Here is a 24,612-nt window from a genome sequence, read left to right as displayed (position 1 = left end):
AACGACCATCAAGGATTTGGGTCATATTCGTCCATGTCTGGCATTCAGCCTGTTAGAGGCCCATTGTATATTTGGGCCACTTCCAGCCTGTTGTGACATTCGGCCTGTTAGAGGCCCATTGTATATTTGGGCCACTTCCAGCCTGTTGTGACATTCGGCCTGTTAGAGGCCCACTGTAGATTTGGGCCACTTCGAGCCTGTTGTGACATTTGGCCTGTTAGAGGCCCACTGTAGATTGGGGCCACTTTCAGCCTATTGTGACATTCGGCCTGTTAGAGGCCTGCTGTAGATTTGGGCCACTTCCAGCCTGTTGTGACTTTCGGCCTGTTAACGTCGGACGAAATCCATGGGCCATATATGGCCAAATGTCACATCGGGCCTATTAATGGCCCATATAAAATTCATACTAATCAAGCCCGACCGAACTTCCGGCCTGTTAAAGGCCCATGTAGTAGGTCGGTGCATTTACGACCCGTTTGAATTTCGGCCTGTGAACAATCTACATTGTAAATGGGCCAACACGAGTTGAGATACATTTTGGCCTGCTAATGACCAGTGGGTTATTCGGCACAATCAGGGCCCAATCTTACTTTTGGCCTATTAAAGGACCATGCACTACAAAAAAAGACACATCTGTGGCATTTTGGGCCGAACGAAATTTTTTCTGTCATACATATGACACTTCTATGACGATAATTGTGAAAAAACCCGGTATCATCATAGATGTGGTGGGCTCCTACTTCCATGACAAAAAATCATGACAGAAAGTGGGCTTTTCGTCCTAGGCGGGCCGGAGACGCAGGTGCATGACATTCTTTGGGTCGTTCATGACAGAAAAAACCGTGGTAGAAGCGAGGGGGAGGAAAATTTTGGGGAGTTGCCGGTTACGATGGGAGGTCGGGGGCCGAGCGATGCACGTTTCTCTCGTACATGTATGCGCGTGTGTGCGAGGCGTTGGCTCTAACTGAAACCGAGCGAGGCGTTGGGCTCTAACTGAACCCGAGCGATTGCACTGCAGGCTACGGGTTACTGAACCCGAGCGATCGATCGATGGCTGTTAACTGAACCCGATGGAGCAATTCCTTCGCTACTGCTGCTAACTAAAGCCGATCGATTGGATGAACAGTGAGCGTTGCGGGGGGGGGGGGGGTTGGATGAACAGTGAGCGGTGGCGTTGCCTCTGGATGAACAGGACCCCATGGTGTGGTGGGCTGGATGAACAATAGACGGTGGAGGGGTGGTTGAACAGGACCCCGTGGTGTGGAGGGCTGGATGAACAGTAGCCGGTGGAGTAGCGCGTGGTGGAGGCTGGATGAACAGGAGCCCGTGGAGGCTGGAGGAGGTCGACGGTGGAGATGAACAGTATCCCGTGGAGTCCCGTTTTGCGGTACGCCACACTCCTCCCAATGAACAGGACCCCGTTTCGACCGTAGCACTCCAACACAAGTCCGTTTCATCCGTTTTGCGGTACGCCACACCCCTCCCGATCAACAGGACCCCCGTTTCGACCGTAGGAGGTCCGTTTCCTCCGTTTTGCGGTATGCCACACCCCTCCCGATCAACATGACCCTCGTTTTGACCGTAGGAGGTATGTTTCCTCCGTTTTGTGGTACACCAGGCCCCTCCCGGTCAACAGGACCCCGTTTCGGACGTGGCCGGTCAAACACAAGGCCGTTTCCTCCGTTGTGCGGTACACCAGGCCTCGTTTCCATCGCATGTTCCATCCAAGCCCTCCCGATGAACACGACCACACATTCCGTTCCGACCCATTCGGTTGGCTCCTCATGAACACGACGACGACGCTGTTTCTCCGTTCCGACCCAGCCATGTACATATGCGCGAGTAGGCGTTCGAGACCCTGCCCGTCCGTACGTGGCCGTATTTCTTTCTTGCATCCTCGCCGTTGTACGTATGTGTACATGCTACGTGCGCGCCTCTACTACGACACGTGCGCGCCTCTACATCAACCAGTATATATGTACGTACACGTTCGCGACCAGAATGACAACGCTACGTATGCTTCGACCAGGTGGGTCCCGACTGTCAGGCACTTCCTTGCCTGCGAAGATGTAGCTGGTGGGTCCCAGCAGTCATGGGGGCGAATCGTTTTTTTTGCCTGGACGCACTTCCTTGCATGCGAAGATGTAGCTGGTGGGTCCCAGCAGTCAGGTGGGTGAATCATGTTTTTTGCCCGGACGCACTTCCTTGCGTGCGAAGATGTAGCTCGTGGGTCCCAGCAGTCAGGGGGCGAATCAGTTTTTTTTCGGACGCACTTCCTTGCGTGCGAAGGTGTAGCTGATGGGTCCCAGCAGTCAGGGGGGAAATGTTTTTTTCACAAAATATGGTAGCCCGTCGGGTGGGTCCCCGCTGTCAGGTGGAGGAATAATTATTTTGCGCGTAATGAGGAGGCACTTCCTTGCTGTGGCCGTGGACCCAGCTGTCAGCCTCTCCACGTACAGTCCACGTTCGATGGAAGCCGTTACTTGACCATGTTGACCACGCCGCGCCGAGAGCACCAGGGCGGTGGACGACGGCGAGGCCTAGGAAGTGGACAACGCGGAGCCGGGGAAGACGCGATAGTGGATGCCCACGCGTAGAGGAGTACGAGGGTTCACTGGTTCGCTGTGGTGTGAGGCTGCCATCGCCGTAGAATAACAGGGGGTGTGGGTGAGTAGAGGGATGGCCTGGCCAGCGGTGGTAGTAGTAGGGGGCGGTGAGGCCTCCGCCGCATCGTAGCCGGCCACGGGAGGCAGGAGCACGAGGCACAACCGGCGCTGGTTTGTGCGGCTGGAGCAAGAAGACCAGAGGTTGAAGAAGCACTACGGCCGTTGGATGGACATCGTACGGTCACTGGAGCTAGAATCGTGCATATTGACTAAGTTGACAAAGCCCTCCGTCCCCATCAACTTAGTAGGCCCACAAGTCAGCCTGCCACTATACTGGGTCCCAGCTAACAGGGGGAGTATTCATTTTGTGTGTGCGTAATAAGGAGGCACTTCCTTGCGTACGAAGATATAGCTGGTGGGTCCGAGCTGTCAGAGCCGGCCGCGGGGAGGAGGGAGCAGGCAGTCCCGCCGGCGTTTGTTTGAGCGGCTGGAGCAGGAAGAGCAGAGATTGAAGAAGCACGACGGCCGTTGGATGGCCATCCAACAATCACTGCTTGTGCGTCAACCTTTTTTTAGGAAAGCCTCAAATATGTGGAAAACAGCATACAGCCCATCTGCCATTATTTTTAATAATTTACATCCCATTTGCTAATTCTTAAGGTTTTTTTGGAGGCCATATTCTTTTTGCTAGCATTACAACCCATATTGTGGCCACGGTTAAAAACTTATACGAAATTTCGCATATTTCGGTGTCGTCCAAACTATTTTTAATCCTGAAATTTCGACTCACGTTCAAACTGGTTTTAAAAATAAATGTATATCAATATAAAATCCAACAAATTCTCCACGCATAAAAATTAATGTAATTTAAAATCTCGAAATGAAAAAAAAGATATTTGAAACTAATTGCCGGTTTGATGTGTTTTAAAAATGTACAACCCATTTCTCATTACTGATGGGCCATTTTCTTGGCCAGCTGAATGAAAGCTCTCCTCATCTTGAAAGATTTGCACCCCAACAGGCCTGACAAAGCGACTTACTTGGCAAATCACAAAAAAACTGGGTTGTGGCCATGGGCCCAGCTGTCAGCCTCTCCACGTACAGTACTCTTTTGATGGAATGTCGTTGACCACATTGACCATGCCGCGCCAAGAGCACCAAGGCGGTGGACGACGGCGAGGCCTAGGAAGGGGACGACACAGAACCAGGGAAGACGCGACAGTGGATGCCCACGCGGAAAGGAGTACGAGGGTTCACTGGTTCGGCTGCGGTGTGAGGCTGCCGTCGCTGTAGGGCCTGGCTAGTGGTGGGAGTAGTAGGGGGCGATGAGGCCTCAACGGCAGCACAGCCGGCCACTGGAGGCAGGAGCAGGCGGTCTCCCCGGCGCTGGTTTGGGCAGCTGGTGCAAGAAGAGCAGCGATTGAAGAAGCAGCAGGACCGTTCAATTCAAATCCAACGGTTACTGCTGCTAGAATCGTTTGTTGACTAAGTTGACAAGCCCTGCGTACGCGTCAACGTAGTAGGCCCACAGGTTAGCCTCCCAACCGGTGCACCCCAGATGTCAGTGGGAGGAATCATTTTTTCGCGTAATAAGGAGGCAGTTGATTGCGTGCGGCCAGGCCAGCGGAGGGAGTAGGGTGGGCCGGGGAAGCCTGTGCGGCATCACAGCAGGCCACAAGAGGAGGGAGCAGGCAGTCCCGCCGGTGCTAGTTTAGGCGGTTGGAGTAGGAAGATCATAGATTGAAGAAGCACGTCGGCCATTGGATGGACATCCAACAGTCACTGCTGCTAGAATCGTGTGTTCACTGACAAAGCCTTGCGTAAACAAGTCAGCCTCGAAATCTGTGGCGTGTACAGCCCATTTGCTATTATTTTTATAATTTTTACTCATTTTCTAATTCATATGGAATTTATTGCAGCCCGTTTTCCATTTTTAGAATTGTCATCCATTTTTTGGTCAGTACCAGGGTTAAAAAACTAACTAAATATGTGGGAAATTTTGAAAATTCGCAATTTTTTGCTGGGGAACGAAATATTCTTAATCCAAAAATTAATAGCCATACTAAAGCAAATTTAAAAATAAATTAGTACTATGTCATGTTAAATCCAATGAAATACGTATAAGATATCAGTGAAGAACAAAATTTAAAAAACTAATATCCCATTTGCTATATTTTTTTGGAATTTTCAACCCCTTTTGATATTACTTTTAACAGACATTGACCATACTCTTTGGCCAGGACGGAATGCATCCCTCCTCATCTTGAAAGATTTGTAGCCCAGTAATTTGGAGAAAACAAATAGGCCTAGCTTGGGTATTCTTCAAAAAGAAATACTGGGCTACCTATTTTCATAAAGAACTGGTGCATGAGCATTTAGCTTTATTTATTTATTTACTTATTTATGTTTAGGGGACCATGAGCATGTACCTAGGCCGGATTCATGTGAGAGCCTCCCTTCCAGTTAATTATGGGCTTCTCTATTGGGCCTTCATCAGTGGGCTGCATGTCATCAACAAGTGGAAAATGTGTTCCGTACGAAAAATAGTTTGAGCTACGTACGGTACGGGGCACTAAAGGATCAAACCATGCAACGACTTCCAAAACATTATGTTTGTCGTTCTAACAATACATTTATTCAACCAACAGACGAAATATACTACTGATTGTACATTGAAAACAGCAGCAGCAACAACCAGGGCTGGGGGTGCAACAGAAACAGTAAGCAGGCCAGAAGAGTGAAGACGCAGCTCTCTCTTCCAAACCAAACATCAGCCATCATTACAAAAGGGCTACCAAAAAAGAACAAGTGTATGCGTCAAGCTAAATAAAGATGTGGAGATTAGCTGACGGCTTGAACCAGATGGGTGCCTGACGGGGGAAACTCCAGCCAGCAGGTCAAAGTCTGATACTTGCGACCCTCTCTCCTACTTTGGGCTGCAGAGCGTGGCGACACATATCAGGGTATGGTGCATGCAGAGATGCATGGTACGATGTGTACACACAGTTTTGCCTGATGAACGAAACCGCGCTGCCATCATGATCCTTGCCGTCAGTTATCTCCTGGTTAATCAGATAATTCAGTCCGACAAACAGAGAGCGTGTACCAAGGCTACTTACCAGCCTCCAGTCAAAAATTCCTGAAGGCCCAGAGAAGCTGGGATCCTGCTCAAAGACCTTGAAGTGACTGTGATTGTATTCTGCGAAACAACACGTCCGGTACGTGTGAACGATCATCAATCTTTCGCTGTCGTCTGATCGAGCCAGGAACCACCTGCAACTGCCATGCCGCTTTTCTTTGAAAGGTTCTGGGATTAGGAAGGGTAGGGACACCAGGCGGCCTACAACATCATATCCAGTTGGAGTCAAACAAAAAAGGGCTTTTGATTTAGTCAATCTTAAGAACAACATGTCATGAGCATGAATATTTTTTCAGTAAATGTTGATAGTAATATAAGCAAGCCATCATGATATCATAGGAAAGTAACATACTGCTATAACAGCCGGTTGTAGTGATGACTGGAGTAGGCCAGCAATACGTCCAGCCATAGAAGGAGTCAACAGCGTAAATGAAGCCCTTGTGTTCAATGGCATCAGAGAACCATGGAGGATGTATGATCCTGCGATGGATGTGCAGATTTATCCACTTACCGCAGTGACCTGTCAGATAGGTGAGATCGCGGTTGAAGAATGCAATTAGCCTGAAATATTTATAATTCGCAGATCTTGTGGGCACTTGGCAGATTACAACCTTGAGCAAATCAAACTTGGTATCATGTTGGCTACTGTAAGATTCTGAGTATTCTGGGCCGCGGTGCCAAAGCAGTGCAGTGTTAATCGAAGGAAGGGGGATCAATCGCTGGGTGTAGACCTCCACGAGCATCCAGCTACCGCGACCGTCGATGAGCACCATCTAAGATGTGTTCATGCCGACCCAGTACATACCGTTAATGTAGTTGAGGCTGACGGGGATCGGATCGCAGTGAAGGGGGTTGATGCTCGCCACCCTACGATCGTTAAGCTGCGTGAGATGCCGTTTCTGAAGATCAGGCGGCATCAACAAGCAAGGAGATGGCTTAAAAAGCTCTGGCCTGAGGGCTTTGAGTAAACGGTACAGCCCCAACGAGCACGTGGCGAGCGGCATGGTACTGAGATTGTCCACACGCGAAACAATGAGCTTGATTACCTATGTGGGGAGCGAATTCCAGCCATTATTAGTGCTTGGGTTTCGGATGAGGGGGAGAGGCGCCTTAGCGGGGATGGAAGCTTGGACGATATTATGTGCGGACAAAGATGGAGAAGTGAATATGTGCTGCGGGAAGTGGATAGGTGATGATGACTACAACACACGCTTGGCTTACGAGACACATACCAGCAGCGTAGGGTCATATCGATGCCAGACAACTTGCTTGAGTGATCACAGTACTGGTACTCCCTACAGTACCTATTACAGTACTATGCCCTAGCTTGCTAGAGTAGAGTAGTAGAGTAGGACTCTGCTCTACTACTAGCACCGGAGGAGTAGTATATTCTAATCTAAAATAGTTACAAACTTCAATGCCCGGTCGTGGAACGACTACGTACCGTGCTCAAAGACCGTGTCTACATGGTGTTTGGACTTATATGCAAAAAAATAGCAAGATGCCCGTGCATTGCACAGCACACCATCATCACCAACTCGATTTTTTCTCTACTCCTACTCCTATAAAAGACTCAGTTGGTGATGATGAAGGCGAGGAGGCGTGTCCAGCCGGGCGTGCAGCGGACGGCGCAGCACTATTCGATTTGTTATAAAAAAAGTAGTAGATATAGAGACATAGGGAGGAGCACAAGGTTGTGGGAGATAAGTGATCAATTGTAATATAGCGGGGTTTTTACGCCCCAAACTGCGAGTGTCGTGTTCTCCACAGGGACTAGGCGATGGCAACTATGCTCGGCTAAAGCTAGGTAACATGATATTGGGTGATGAAAATAGAAAATAAACTAACACTAACAAGAGTATCAATAAAGGAAAAGACACAGAAACAAAGGGAGGTTCAGATTGTACTTTTAGTCTTTTTGGTATTATCGTTTTACTTGAGAAAGTAGACACTGACACAAGAATACAAATATGACCAAAGGGAAACAACAATACTAGAACACATATATTTATCTAACAAATGTATGATAGAGAGAAGAAACAAGATAAAGGACATGGATGATCATGCTTCATGTCACAACAAATATTATAGGTATGGAGCTAATATAGAGACTGAAAATTAAATGATCACACAACTGACTACCACAAAGAGTAATTTCAATACAAAATAGAATCACAAGTAGTAATCTGAATTTATACAAACCACTAACTGAAATACAGGCCCCATATATATAAATGTTTCACATCAAACACACACACATATGCATTTATATCACACGAACAATAAACTGGACACCAATCATCGGCAAGTACAGAATATGTGTGACATATTTAGCTAGTTCTTACACGTCAACAAAAGTGACACTAAATTGTTCTACTTCTTGCAGATTAATAGAGAACAACCAAACAAGCACAAGTCTGAATAACACAAGGTCTAACACGTCTCTGATACATAGAAATTACAGAGAGAGAGAGAGAGAAGCAGTAGGGCGTGAGAGGAGCAGCAGAGAAAGTTGAGGGAGAAGCAGCAGGGGTGCAGCAAGAAGGTGCAGCAATAGATGAAGAGCATCAGAAAGATAGAGAGGCAAGGAGCAAGAACAGCGAGTCAAGGGAAGAAGAAGAGCAGCAGCAGTAGGGGAGGAAGAGAGAAGGCGCAGCAGCAGGTCAGGGAGATATAAAGCAGCAGCAAGGCGATGGAGAGAGGGAGTAGTAGCAGCAGGAGGTCGAGGGGAAGAAGGACAACAACATAGGGGTGCAAGGAAGAGCAGCAGCAGAAGTAAGGGAAGGAGAACTCGCGCGGAGGTTCAGACGCCCATGTCCTCGTGTCTGATGGGACGCGTGAGTGGTGATGGTGGAGTGGTGGTGCTAGTGATGGTGGATGATGGTGCTGGTGGATGGAGATGGGTGATGTGGTGCTGGAGGTGGGTGGCGTGACGGCGAAGGTGGAGGCGCGGTGGAGCGGTGGCGCGCCCCACGCCAGCCTGGCTGCGGCGGTGGCCGGTGGTGGAGAAGGTGGGGTGAGGAAGATGGAGATGCCAGGCCCAAGGGGATTGAAGGCCACCTAGGGATTTTGATCCCCTCCCTGATCTGCCACTTTGCGGTTTGTCCCTCCTACTTCTCTTCTTTCTTCCCAAGTTGATCCTGCCATCTATAGCTTGGCCCTCTGATTGCTTCTTTTCTTCACGGTCTGGTCCATGCTTCCTCCTCTTCTTCGTTCTCTTAGCCACTTAGTCCGAATCTTGAAGATTTATAGTGCCTTTGCGCACATTTCTGCAAAATAGACCAAAGACTAGTAAATGATCCTTTATATGATTTTCATGCAAATATCAATATTTCACAGCAAGAATTGATGGTCATATCTCAATAAACCGCATATTTGAGTGCAAAAGATGAATATGAAATGTGCTTATAAAGTTCCCCCACACTAAAATCTTTACTTGTCCTCAAGTAAAGGCATATGACAAGATCAAGATAGTGAACAGTGAGCTGACTGGAGAATGTCCCAGTGAAGTAGATCTCCAATCAAAGCATGCTTTGGACTTAGCTAATGAAAATTAATGGTCAAGAGTGCTACAAAGCAATAGGATACTAGTAGACTCAATCATTTTAAACTTTTACAATGATAAAAGTGGATCAACAAGTTCAAATGATGATTGTGCCAAAAGGTTCCTAAAGAGAGCATGATCCCGAGAACAAAGCTTGTGATCAGATTACTTATTACCAAGAACACAACATTGTGGTTGAACCACTTATTGAATTTGAAGGAAGCAAAGATATTATTTTATCAGTCTCACCAAAGGAACATACCACCGATCCCGAGAACATGGTATACACCTGGCTCAACCAAATATTAGTTTTTTTTGTTTGTCTCCCCAAATGAACATACCACTGATCCCGAGAACATGGTATACACCTGGTTCGACAATTACATGTTTTTATTAATAATTACTGCCCAAGCTAACCCGATTTCACATGCCACCGATCCCGAGAACATGACATGCTACTGTAGGTAGTCAGACTAATTTATTCATTATTACTTATCTTAAATGAACAACACATAAGCACAAAAATAGGAATCATCACTTCTCCATGTCTGGTTCACATGCTACCGATCCAGGGAACATAGCATGCTAATCCATAGTGGTTAGGTGATTGCTCTCAATGGGAACACATTAGGCACAAACTCAGCATCTGACACTTAATGATCTAGGTGTATCGAGGTAAAAGCAGAAAATGATTAAGTTTTCTAGTGTACTAGGGATTTGAGCACTCAAAACTAATAGCTTTCACTAATTTCAGCAAAGCAAGCATTGTGTAGATTACTAGGTTACAAGGCATTCAACACTCACTTCACATATTCACATCAAGCACCATATGTCAAATAAAATTCAGTGGGGCAACATTTAAGGCATGTCTTAAGCAACCCAAATAACATTTGATTTCAGCATGTATCAATGGATGATATACTCAGAATAGGTCATGAAACAGCTCACCGGGTTTTTATAGGACGTAGCACTCGCTCGAGACTCTCTAAACTGCAACTCTTCTCCTTTGCTTCCTCACGCATTGTGACTCCTCTCCTTTTGCTTCCCTATCCTCATGCCTGCTCCAGCTTCTCTCTTCATGTGTGCTCCTTACTTCTCCTCATCGCCATGCTCTGACTCCACCAGGATCCCAAGGGATGTCACCTCGAACCTGGTCAGCATGTATTGATTCATGCACAAGCAAAAACCTGAAATAGGACTCACACAAACAACAACTACAAGTGATAGGGTAGATGACCTCTAAATCATCAATAGAGTACCCAATTACATAAGCATAGCTATAAAGCACATGTTTGGAATGGTAGAAATCAGTAAGCTCAATGCTAGCATGAAGATGATATGAATCATTAAGCTCCAGACTAACATGAGAATGACATGTTTCATTAAGCATGGGTCTAGCATGAGGAAAATAAGTGTAATCATAACAAATGTGAGCAATGCCATGAACATGGTATATATCATCATATCCAAGCAAATACTTTCTCAAATCTACCTTAATTGATGGTATTATGTAATGCAAGGTAGAAGCAAATAAGTCATAGGGATGCATGTCATCAAGAGGATTAGATAAACCTTTTACATCACGCTCTTGTATGAAAATAGGCAAATGAATTTCTGGTTCTTCAAGTTCATCTACAACAACTTCTTTTGCTTCTTCAAGAGTAGTAGATGATGAATCTTCAACTTGATCACTTGGTTGTTCGAGCTCTGGATCATCTTGTTCCTCCTCTTCGAGTATTTCTTCTTCAAGTTGAGATCTCTCTTCCTCTGGATCTTCTATGGTGCTACTACCAGCAACACCTAATTGAGTCTGAAGTGTCCCCATCTGTGAATATGCACTAACATGATCTGGTAGGGGTGCTGAGATCACTACCTCGCTGTCTTTCTGAGCAATATTCTCCTCATCACCATCACTGCTAAGTTTCAACACTGACACTGATGACTTCCACCAGTCATGCAGCTCAGCAACACGTGGGATCTTCTCAGGATATTGAAGTATCAACTCTTCTAAATTTGACTCAACTATCTCTCTCCTTGGAATGTCTCCGACTTGCTTAGATGTATGTGCAGGAGTTGGAATCTCATCTTCACTATTCTTCTCTGAGATACTCTCTTTAACTGAGATAGAGGCAACCACCGGTGGAGCTAATGATTTCTTCTTGACAAATATCCCAGATACAGTTGTAACACAAGTGTGGGCAATTGGTGCCACGACTAAATTCCACGAGTCACATAGTTGACTAACACAAGTGAATTTCTCCATATCTTGCTGTCTCAACTTAGCATCAATCAGAGTAGGTTCCTCATAAACATCTTCTTGCAACTTTGACTCAATCTGGACAGTTTCATTGCCATGAGGTATTGGATCTGCTACTGTGGTTTCCATCCGATCTACAATGGTTGCATCATCTTGAAAAATATCATAATCATCATCAAGGATACTTGAAGTAAGATCAATCTTTCTACATGGAGGATCTAATTCAGCTCTGAAATGTTGTTGTCCCCGGAATGGAACATGCTGGTTTTGAATATTAGGCACCATGGATGATTTCTGTTCACTTATGGAACACACAGCTTCTGATTGCAGATGGCTTGCAACCTTCGGATTTGAACTAGGCCTTTCACAACCCCATTGCATTTGGTGGAAGGCAATGCTCTCAATGAGAATAATTGCACCCTCAACGGTCTTGTTCATGATTGTTCCACCAGCTGACATATCAATAAGATCTCTCGAAGCATGTGTCAGCCCTCTATAGAATATCTGGAGCACTAACAAATCCTTTTGCCCATGATTAGGACATTTTCTAAGCAAATACTTATATCTCTCCAAGCTGCATACAAGCTCTCACTTCCATCTTGTGCAAAACTGAGGATCTGGTCACGAATTGCAGCTTGCTTGTAAAGTGGAAAATATCTGTGCAGGAAAGCTTGCAAAATATCACCCCAAGTGTATGATCTTGATGGCAAAGAATAGTACCAGTCCTTAGCAGCATCTCTGAGAGAGAATGTGAACAGCATACACTTGATAGCATCTTGGGAAATGCCATGGTACTGGACATGGTGCTCATGAGGGTCTTCATTGGGTAATCCTCTAAACTGATTCTGCAAGACGAGAGCAATAAGTCCAGGCCTCAACTCAAAATTTTCGGCCTCAATATATGGCCAAATTGGCCCTGTCATCGTGCCCAAACTACTTGGCAACCAAAGATCACGTACTAAAGCCATATGTTCAAGCGCAACTGTCAAACAGCCTACAAATAGTAAGATATCCTACACACGCTCACAAACATCAAGCTCTGGTGAGAGGGTTAGTATCCTAATAAGCCGAAGCAACAAAAAGTAAAAAAGTAAAAGAAACACAGAAATAAATTTGACTGGAAATTTAAACAAGAACTATACTAAGCCTAGTCTAAAGCTTCACACAATCGCTCGATGCTAGTCCCCGGCAACGGCGCCAAAATGATCAATTGTAATATAGCGGGGTTTTTACGCCCCAAACTACGAGTGTCGTGTTCTCCACAGGGACTAGGCGATGGCAACTATGCTCGGCTAAAGCTAGGTAACATGATATTGGGTGATGAAAACAGAAAATAAACTAACACTAACAAGAGTATCAATAAAGGAAAAGACACGGAAACAAAGGGAGGTTCAGATTGTACTTTTAGTCTTTTTGGTATTATCGTTTTACTTGAGAAAGTAGACACTGACACAATAATACAAATATGACCAAAGGGAAACAACAATACTAGAACACATATATTTATCTAACAAATGTATGACAGAGAGAAGAAACAATATAAAGGACATGGACGATAATGCTTCATGTCACAACAAATATTACAGGTACAGAGCTAATACAGAGACTGAAAATTAAATGATCACACAACTGACTACCACAAAGAGTAATTTCAATACAAAATAGAATCACAAGTAGTAATCTGAATTTATACAAACCACTAACTGAAATACAGGCCCCATATATATAATTGTTTCACATCAAACACACACACATATGCATTTATATCACATGAACAATAAACTGGACACCAATCATCGGCAAGTACAGAATGTGTGTGACATATATAGCTAGTTCTTACACGTCAACAAAAGTGACACTAAATTGTTCTACTTCTTGCAGATTAATAGAGAACAACCAAACAAGCACAAGTCTGAATAACACAAGGTCTAACATGTCTCTGATACATAGAAATATAGAGAGGGAGAGAGAGAGAGAGAGAGAGAGAGAGAGAGATAAGAAGTAGGGCGTGAGAGGAGCAGCAGAGAGAGTTGAGGGAGAAGCAGCAGGGGCGCAGCAAGAAGGTGCAGCAATAGATGAAGAGCATCAGAAAGACAGAGAGGCAAGGAGCAAGAACAGCGAGGCAAGGGAAGAAGAAGAGCAGCAGCAGTAGGGGAGGAAGAGAGAAGGTGCAGCAGTAGGTCAGGGAGATATAAAGCAGTAGCAAGGCGATGGAGAGAGGGAGTAGTAGCAGCAGGAGGTCGAGGGGAAGAAGGACAGCAACACAGGGGTGCAAGGAAGAGCAGCAGCAGAAGTAAGGGAAGGAGAACTCGCGCGGAGGTTCAGACGCCCGTGTCCTCGTGTCTGATGGGACGCGTGAGTGGTGATGGTGGAGTGGTGGCGCTGGTGATGGTGGATGATGGTGCTGGTGGATGGAGATGGGTGATGTGGTGCTGGAGGTGGGTGGCGCGACGGCGAAGGTGGAGGCGCGGTGGAGCGGTGGCGCGCCCCACGCCGGCCTGGCTACGGCGGCGGCCGGTGGTGGAGAAGGTGGGGTGAGGAAGATGGAGATGCGAGGCCCAAGGGGATCGAAGGCCACCTAGGGATTTTGATCCCCTCCCCGATTTGCCACTTTGCGGTTTGGCCCTCCTACTTCTCTTCTTTCTTCCCAAGTTGATCCTGCCATCTATAGCTTGGCCCCTCTGATTGCTTCTTTTCTTCATGGTCGGGTCCATTCTTCCTCCTCTTCTTCGTTCTCTTAGCCACTTAGTCTGGATCTTGAAGATTTATAGTGCCTTTGCGCACATTTCTGCAAAATAGACCAAAGACTAGTAAATGATCCTTTATATGATTTTCATGCAAATATTCAATATTTCACAGCAAGAATTGATGGTCATATCTCAATAAACCGCATATTTGAGTGCCAAAAGATGAATATGAAATGTGCTTATCAATAAGGATGAATGAGGCAAGGCCTTATCTGTAAATGTGGAGAGAGGTGCGGGTATCTTTTGTAAAATTGTCATAGTTGGCTTTCTATCCGTCAGATATAGATCAGACGGTCTATATTACAAGATGGCAGGCATACCATCATCACCAACTCGGTTTTCTATAAGAGTAGATATATATAGATATAGATAGATAGAGACAATGGAGTACTAGTAAGGACACCATCTACTGCTTCGTGTGCTACTCCTGCGCTCCATTCGGCGGCCGCAACTTCCCCTACAGCCACTCCCTCTCGCGCTCCATTCGGCGGGCGCTGTTGAAATCTGGGGAGCGCACTCTCGCGACTGCTGGCAGCCATGACTTCACCGACGGCGACTTCTTCCCCGACCTTGGCAACCTCTTCTTCAACGACATGGGTGACAACCTCAACACCAACGGTGCTGCTCCCGTTGCACCGTATGTGTTTCTATCCTTCCTGTTCGAAATCATGGTAGAATTCATGTTTCTACTCTGTATCCTACTACTATGCTAGTCCACATGATTAGTTTCATCTCTGTTATAGCCGTCATGATTTATTTTGTGCTTATTCGGATTAAATCTTGTAGTAACTTGCTCATATATTCAACTGGCGCAGCGTCCCCCACAGCCACTCCCGTTTCATGGACGGCCTGGTCGATGCCTCCAAGGAGCCCTTCGTCCACTGCTATGAGTGCCCGATGCCATTTTGCGGCTCGCCGGCGGACATGGTGCATCACCTCACGGATGTGTGCATCGGTCACTACTGGCTCTTGGCGGAGAACATCAAGTATGACACGTGCTACCGGTTCACCATGCCGGAGTCGCTGGAGGATCACCGCCGCCTGCTAGTCCCGGAGGAGGACGGCAGCGTCTTCCTCTTGATTGTGGGCATCGGGGCGCCCCCCCCCAGGCCGCCGCCCCATCTCTGTAATGTGCGTCAAGGGCGTCACCGCTGACGCTGACACTGACACGAGGCAGATGTACGGGTGTGTGGTCAATGTTACTACCCCTCCGGGTCGCGTGGGCGGCGACACCGGCCTCATCGGACAGACTTGGACTCTGGGGAGCTGGGACTATCCCGCCAATGTGTACTTGGAAAACCCATGGCATCCATTCCATCCTTTACCCGCCGACTCGGTGCACGGGGACTCCAAAGAGGTTCACCTGGACATACGCATTATCAAGTGCACTTCGAAAACATGTAGTGTGTGTGGGCGCTTATGGCCCGTGTCTTTGCCGCTTTTGATTCTGTAAGCTTGTCGTTAAACTTGAGTGGCTTTCGCCGCAGTCCTTCCTTTGAACTGCTCCTTTCAGTGAGCTGATGTAAGACACTTTGGGTTTAATTTGATAATGGAACCGGGGAGGAGCCTCCCTGTTCTTCTAAAAAAAATACGCATTATCAAGTTAAATGTTGATCATCAGTCTTCGCTCAATGTAATCCGCTGTCTAAGCATGTGGAGACTTCCATGCATGATCTTGCTCTATTGGAGTATTCCGCATGAATAAAAGTGTATCCGTTTATGGTTTAGTCTAGAATCTTCCATGTATGAATTTTTACTACAGTACTGGTGAAAGACTTACGATTAACCATTTCTTACATCTCCTCTGCCCCCTTGCAAGTCATCCTGATTTAATCCCTCCGTCTAGGTGTATAAGGGCATGGTTAATATTACTTAATAGTATAGCCAACTGTTGACTATAAGAAAGTGCCATGTCATCTATAGCCAACATGTATAACAATCGATACTGAAAAATTAATTCTTAAAGATCATTTCTTGCAAAGCACAATAAGTGTTATTTCTTCACAAGCTTTGGATGCAGGTTGAACAGTTGAACACTTTTGTTTGCAAAAGATACCTTTTTATCTATTTCACCCGGATGTTTGTGAGCTCTATATATGAGATAATATCTGAAGAAACCTATCGATACCCGTTACACATGAGATGACCCCCACATCCTTTGTCAAAATAAACAACTCCCCGATCAATGCATTTCACTCTTCGGTGCAACTCACGGGCACCTTACTACTATAGATTAGTACGGCCAAAAATTGAACTAACATTATATATAGTACGATAAATACTGATGCATGTCACCTAAAATTATACCATTCAAAACTATGTTCAAATACGAATCCAATGATATAGCTTTTGTTGACATGCACTAACATTTTGTCAGTTAAATCTTCAGTCAAATTCAATGGGGGACTAATAAACCACGACCGATGTAGTACAAGTGTAGAGGGCGGTGCTGCATGGGAGTCTCACCTCTCACCCTGCTTGTGGCGTGGCAGTAAAGCCATCATATCACAAAACCCAACCACTCCCAGTAACAAATGGCATGGTAAAATAAACGGACAAGCAACCATCACATCCCTCCGTCTTTTTTGCATTTCATCTCTCTGCATTTACTTTCTCCGGTTCATCTCCCACACTCGATCCCTAGCTACTACTCCTAGGGCCAGTTCTTTTGGCGGCTTCCCCAGCTTTTCCCAAAAGACTAGTCACAGTGGAGAGTAGCAATAAGGCGCCTCAAACATTTATTTGGGCTTCTAAACTACTACTCCGTCCTGGTTTATTCCTCACCATTGTAATTTGTGCAAAAATTTGACCAAAGATTTAACTGATAAAATGTTACTCAAAACACTTAGGCGCGGTGCATCTAGGTGTGTAAGTCATCTTACGAAAACCAAATAATCCCAAAACACTGAGGCACGATGCATTAGCTTCTACCTCGTTTCTTGTTTCTTGACATATCAACCAATAAGAGATAAATAGTGTGCATGCTTTTAATGACTTGAGATATCAAACACGACATGCAGTGGTTAGTTCATTGCATGCAATAATATTAATTAGCAAATAAACATTAACGTTTCTCGTTTTCTCCTCCTCCTTGGTCACGGTGCACAGCCTAAGATGACTTACTCACCTAGACGGATGGAGTAGTGCATGTGACATGCACTAACATTTCATTAGTTAAATTTATGATCAAAATTTGACACATATTACAATGGGGACCAATAAACCAGGACGGAGGTAGTAGTTGTGGGATTACTAATCTAGAAGCCTAAAAGAACTGGCCCATGGTACTTGATAAGCACATTTCATATACATAATTTTGGCATTCAGTTATCCCATTTGTCGAGTTATGCCCATCTATTCTTGCTAAGTTTAGTTGAATATTTGCATGAAAATCATATAATGAATCATTTACTAGTCATTGTGCTTCTTTTGCAGAAAAGTGCGACAAGGCACTATAATCTACAAGTTTCTGTCTAGAAAGTATTGAGGAACAAGACAAGGGCAAGAAAGAAAGAGTGGAGGGATCAACTTGTGAAGTAGGAAGCGAAGTAGAAGGGCCGAAGTGCAAAAGTACAGATCTGAGGAGAGGATCAGAATCCCTAGCTGCAGCCCGATCCCCTTTGGGCCTGGCGACACCTCTGTCTCTCCCTCACCTCTCCTTCTCCAGCTCCGGCCGCCGCCACGGCCAGGCCGGCGTGGTGGTGCGCCTTCCATCCATCAGCCCCGCAAGCCACCACCATCTCCACCAGCACCGCTCACCACCTCGCGTCGCTGCGTCGCCCAGCACCCTCACGCACCATCCAACAGCGCCGCCACCAGCGCCGCATCTCCACCATCACCCCCTGCTGCTGCTCCTGATCCTGCTCCTTCTTCCTTTGCCCTGCTGCTTCTTCCCTCTCCTCAAATCCTATTGCTGCTAGACTTCTTCTTCCCTCAACCTCAACTGCTGCCGCTCCTAGTCCTCTCTGAACCACAAACCTGCTGCTGCTCATAGTCCATTCTGAATAATAAAACTGCTACTGCTTCTCTTCTTCTACTGCGCCCCCTTGCCGATATCTCACGCTGCTGCTCCTCCCTTCATCACGCTACTGTTTCTTTCTTCTCCCTACCTCGCTGCTGCTCTGTCCTCTGCTGATGTACCTCTCCTTCTCCAACTCGCTCCCCGCTGATCCTCTCCATCACCTACACCATCTACAGCTGCAAGCCTAAAGATTGACTGGGAATTAATCTTTGAATCTCTCCCTTTTCTTGCTACTGTACTCTGAATTTTCTGTAATAGGAGTTGTGTAGGACTTTTAAGTTTCAGATTTTGATAAGTGTTTGCAACCAACTAGTTTGATCAGTTTGTACTTGTTAAATATCATGTCATGAATTCTATGTTCTGAATAGTGGATTTCTTTTCTTTCGAAACTAAGTGATGTCTAACATTTTGGCTTTGGTAATATGCGTTCTGTCGGCATATATATGTGTTCACCCTGTGTATTTCCTCTCGCTGTACTAGTTAATTTCTACTAGTATTTTTTACTTGTTAAATACTGTTGTGTTGATCTGTGGGTACTAATCTTGTGGCTTGTTAGATTTCGTTTCTGTTGTCTCTTGTGTAACCTGAACCGTGGTGTAGTATCCTATTCGCATATGTGCGGTTTTGTGTGTTCTGTAGTCCCTGTATTAGCTATGTACCTGTGATATATAAATGTGTGTGTGTGTGTGTGTTTGATTTGAAACAATTATGTTTTGTCATATATTCTCGCTTCTTTCCTTTGTTTATGTTTGATAGTAATGTGTCTTTGTCTTGTAGCTTTAATTGATATTGACTCCTGTTTGTGTTAGTATTGTAGATCCGCTAGTAATACAAAAATACTAAAAAGACAGAGTAAAGATAATCTTCATCTCCCTTTGCTTATTTGTCATTTTCTCTGTTGATGATCCTTGTTAGTGTTAGGTTTATTTTCTATTCTCATCATTCAATTGGGTCACCTAGCTTTAGTCGAACGTACTTGTCGTCGCCTAGTCCCTGTGGAGAACACGACACTCATAGTTTGGGCGTAAAAATCCCGCTACACTTACAATTGATCATTTTGGCGCCGTTGCCGGGGACTAGCATCGAGCGATTGTGTGAAGCTTTAGACTAGGCTTAGTATAGTTCTTGTTTAAATTTCCAGTCAAATTTATTTCTGTGTTTCTTTTACCTTTTTACTTTTTGTTGCTTCGGCTTATTAGGATACTAACCCTCTCACCAGAGCTTGATGTTTGTGAGCGTGTGTAGGATATCTTACTATTTGTAGGCTGATTGACAGTTGCGCTTGAACATATGGCTTTAGTACGTGATCTTTGGTTGCCAAGTAGTTTGGGCACGATGACAGGGCCAATTTGGCCATCTATTGAGGCCGAAAATTTTGAGTTGAGGCCTGGACTTATTGCTCTCGTCTTGCAGAATCAGTTTAGAGGATTACCCAATGAAGACCCTCATGAGCACATTTGTAATGTCCTGGAGTATGCCAATACTGTCCAGTACCATGGGTTTCCCAAGATGCTATCAAGTGTATGCTGTTCACATTCTCTCTCAGAGATGCTGCTAAGGACTCGTACTATTCTTTGCCATCAAGATCATACACTTGGGGTGATATTTCACAAGCTTTCCTGCACAGATATTTTCCACTTTACAAGCAAGCTGCAATTCGTGACCAGATCCTCAGTTTTGCGCAAGATGGAAGTGAGAGCTTGTATGCAGCTTGGGAGAGATATAAGTATTTGCTTAGAAAATGTCCTAATCATGGGCAAAAGGATTGGTTAGTGCTCCAGATATTCTATAGAGGGATGACACATGCTTCGAGAGATCTTATTGATATGTCAGCTGGTGGAACAATCATGAACAAGACCGTTGAGGGTGCAATTATTCTCATTGAGAGCATTGCCTTCCACCAAATGCAATGGGGTTGTGAAAGGCCTAGTTCAAATCCGAAGGTTGCAAGCCATCTGCAATCAGAAGCTGTGTGTTCCATAAGTGAACAGAAATCATCCATGGTGCCTAATATTCAAAACCAGCATGTTCCATTCCGGGGACAACAACATTTCAGAGCTGAATTAGATCCTCCATGTAGAAAGATTGATCTTACTTCAAGTATCCTTGATGATGATTATGATATTTTTCAAGATGATGCAACCATTGTAGATCGGATGGAAACCACAGTAGCAGATCCAATACCTCATGGCAATGAAACTGTCCAGATTGAGTCAAAGTTGCAAGAAGATGTTTATGAGGAACCTACTCTGATTGATGCTAAGTTGAGACAGCAAGATATGGAGAAATTCACTTGTGTTAGTCAACTATGTGACTCGTGGAATTTAGTCGTGGCACCAATTGCCCACACTTGTGTTACAACTGTATCTGGGATATTTGTCAAGAAGAAATCATTAGCTCCACCGGTGGTTGCCTCTATCTCAGTTAAAGAGAGTATCTTAGAGAAGAATAGTGAAGATGAGATTCCAACTCCTGCACATACATCTAAGCAAGTCGGAGACATTCCAAGGAGAGAGATAGTTGAGTCAAATTTAGAAGAGTTGATACTTCAATATCCTGAGAAGATCCCACGTGTTGCTGAGCTGCATGACTGGTGGAAGTCATCAGTGTCAGTGTTGAAACTTAGCAGTGATGGTGATGAGGAGAATATTGCTCAGAAAGACAGCGAGGTAGTGATCTCAGCACCCCTACCAGATCATGTTAGTGCATATTCACAGATGGGGACACTTCAGACTCAATTAGGTGTTGCTGGTAGTAGCACCATAGAAGATCCAGAGGAAGAGAGATCTCAACTTGAAGAAGAAATACTCGAAGAGGAGGAACAAGATGATCCAGAGCTCGAACAACCAAGTGATCAAGTTGAAGATTCATCATCTACTACTCTTGAAGAAGCAAAAGAAGTTGTTGTAGATGAACTTGAAGAACCAGAAATTCATTTGCCTATTGTCATACAAGAGCGTGATGTAGAAGGTTTATCTAATCCTCTTGATGACATGCGTCCCTATGACTTATTTGCTTCTACCTTGCATTACATAATACCATCAATTAAGGTAGATTTGAGAAAGTATTTGCTTGGATATGATGATATATACCATGTTCATGGCATTGCTCACATTTGTTACGATTACACTTATTTTCCTCATGCTAGACCCATGCTTAATGAAACATGTCATTCTCATGTTAGTCTGGAGCTTAATGATTCATATCATCTTCATGCTAGCATTGAGCTTACTGATTTCTACCATTCTAAACATGTGCTTTATAGCTATGCTTATGTAATTGGGTACTCTATTGATGATTTAGAGGGCATCTACCCTATCACTTGTAGTTGTTGTTTGTGTGAGTCCTATTTCAGGTTTTTGCTTGTGCATGAATCAATACATGCTGACCAGGTTCGAGGTGACATCCCTTGGGATCCTGGTGGAGTCAGAGCATGGCGATGAGGAGAAGTAAGGAGCACACATGAAGAGAGAAGCTGGAGCAGGCATGAGGATAGGGAAGCAAAAGGAGAGGAGTAACAATGCACGAGGAAGCAAAGGAGAAGAGTTACAGTTTAGAGAGTGTCGAGCGAGTGCTACGTCCTATAAAAACCCGGTGAGCTGTTTCATGACCTATTCCGAGTATATCATCCATTGATACATGCTGAAATCAAATGTTATTTGGGTTGCTTAAGCCATGCCTTAAATGTTGCCCCACTGAATTTTATTTGACATATGGTGCTTGATGTGAATATGTGAAGTGAGTGTTGAATGCCTTGTAACCTAGTAATCTACACAATGCTTGCTTTGCTGAAATTAGTGAAAGCTATTAGTTTTGAGTGCTCAAATCCCTAGTACACTAGAAAACTTAATCATTTTCTGCTTTTACCTTGATACACCTAGATCATTAAGTGTCAGATGCTGAGTTTGTGCCTAATGTGTTCCCATTGAGAGCAATCACCTAACCACTATGGATTAGCATGCTACGTTCCCTGGATCGGTAGCATGTGAACCAGACATGGAGAAGTGATGATTCCTATTTTTGTGCTTATGCGTTGTTCATTTAAGATTAGTAATAATGAATAAATTAGTTTGACTACCTATAGTAGAATGTCATGTTCTCGGGATTGGTGGCATGTGAAATCGGGTTAGCTTGGGCAGTAATTATTAATAAAAACATGTAATTGTCGAACCAGGTGTATACCATGTTCTCGGGATCGGTGGTATGTTCCTTTGGGGAGACAAACAAAAAAAACTAATATTTGGTTGAGCCAGGTGTATACCATCTTCTCGGGATCGGTGGTATGTTCCTTTGGTGAGACTGATAAAATAATATCTTTGCTTCCTTCAAATTCAATAAGTGGTTCAACCACAATGTTGTGTTCCTGGCAATAAGTGATCTGATCACAAGCTTTGTTCTTGGGATCATGCTCTCTTTAGGAACCTTTTGGCACAATCATCATTTGAACTTGTTGATCCACTTTTATCATTGTAAAAGTTTAAAATGATTGAGTCTACTAGTATCCTATTGCTTTGTAGCACTCTTGACCATTAATTTTCATTAGCTAAGTCCAAAGCATGCATTGTTTAGAGATCTACTTCACTTGGACATTCTCTAGTCAGCTCACAATTCAATATCTAGTTCTTGTCATATTCCTTTGCTTGAGGACAAGCAAAGATTTAAGTGTGTGGGACCTTGATAAGCACATTTCATATACATAATTTTGGCATTGAGTTATACCATTCGTCGAGTTATGCCCATCTATTCTTGCTAAGTTTAGTTGAATATTTGCATGAAAATCATATAATGAATCATTTACTAGTCATTGTGTTTCTTTTGCAGAAAAGTGCGACAAGGCACTATAATCTACAAGTTTCTGTCTAGAAAGTATTGAGGAACAAGACAAGGGCAAGAAAGAAAGAGTGGAGGGATCAACTTGTGAAGTAGGAAGAGAAGTAGAAGGGCCAAAGTGCAAAAGTACAGATCTGAGGAGAGGATCAAAATCCCTAGCTGCAGCCCGATCCCCTTTGGGCCTGGCGACACCTTTGTCTCTCCCTCACCTCTCCTTCTCCAGCTCCGGCCGCCGCCACGGCCAAGCCGGCGCGGTGGTGCGCCTTTCATCCATCAGCCCCGCAAGCCACCACCATCTCCACCAGCACCGCTCACCACCTCGCGTCGCTGCGTCGCCCAGCACCCTCACGCACCATCCAACAGCGCCGCCACCAGCGCCGCATCTCCACCATCACCCCCTGCTGCTGCTCCTGATCCTGCTCCTTCTTCCTTTGCCCTGCTACTTCTTCCCTCTCCTCAAATCCTGTTGCTGCTAGACTTCTTCTTCCCTGAACATCAACTGCTGCCGCTCCTAGTCTTCTCTGAACCACAAACCTGCTGCTGCTCATAGTCCATTCTGAATAACAAAACTGCTGCTGCTTCTCTTCTTCTACTGCGCCCCCTTGCTGATATCTCACGCTGCTGCTCCTCCCCTCATCACGCTGCTGTTTCTTTCTTCTCCCTACCTCGCTGCTGCTCTGCCCTCTGCTGCTGTACCTCTCCTTCTCCAACTCGCTCCCTGCTGATCCTCTCCATCACCTACACCATCTACAGCTGCAAGCCTGAAGATTGATTGGGAATTAATCTTTGAATCTCTCCCTTTTCTTGCTAATGTACTCTGAATTTTCTGTAATAGGAGTTGTGTAGGACTTTTAAGTTTCAGATTTTGATAAGTGTTTGCAACCAACTAGTTTGATCAGTTTGTACTTGTTAAATATCATGTCATGAATTCTATGTTCCAAATAGTGGATTTCTTTTCTTTCGAAACTAAGTGATGTCTAACATTTTGGCTTTGGTAATATGTGTTCTGTCGGCATATATATGTGTTCACCCTGTGTATTTCCTCTCGCTGTACTAGTTAATTTCTACTAGTAATTTTTACTTGTTAAATAGTGTTGTGTTGATCTGTGGGTACTAATCTTGTGGCTTGTTAGATTTTGTTTCTGTTGTCTCTTGTGTAACCTGAACCATGGTGTAGTATCCTGTTCGCATATGTGTGGTTTTGTGTGTTCTGTAGTCCCTGTATTAGCTATGTACCTGTGATATATAAATGTGTGTGTGTGTGTTTGATTTGAAACAATTATGTTTTTTCATATATTCTCGCTTCTTCCCTCTGTTTATGTTTGATAGTAATGTGTCCTTGTCTTGTAGCTTTAATTGATATTGACTCCTGTTTGTGTTAGTATTGTAGATCCACTAGTAATACAAAAATACTAAAAAGACAGAGTAAAGATAATCTTCATCTCCCTTTGCTTATTTGTCATTTTCT

Source organism: Triticum aestivum, chromosome 7B (assembly GCF_018294505.1).
Source record: "Triticum aestivum cultivar Chinese Spring chromosome 7B, IWGSC CS RefSeq v2.1, whole genome shotgun sequence".
Taxonomy (NCBI): Eukaryota; Viridiplantae; Streptophyta; class Magnoliopsida; order Poales; family Poaceae; genus Triticum; species Triticum aestivum.
This window is presented reverse-complemented; position numbering follows the sequence as displayed.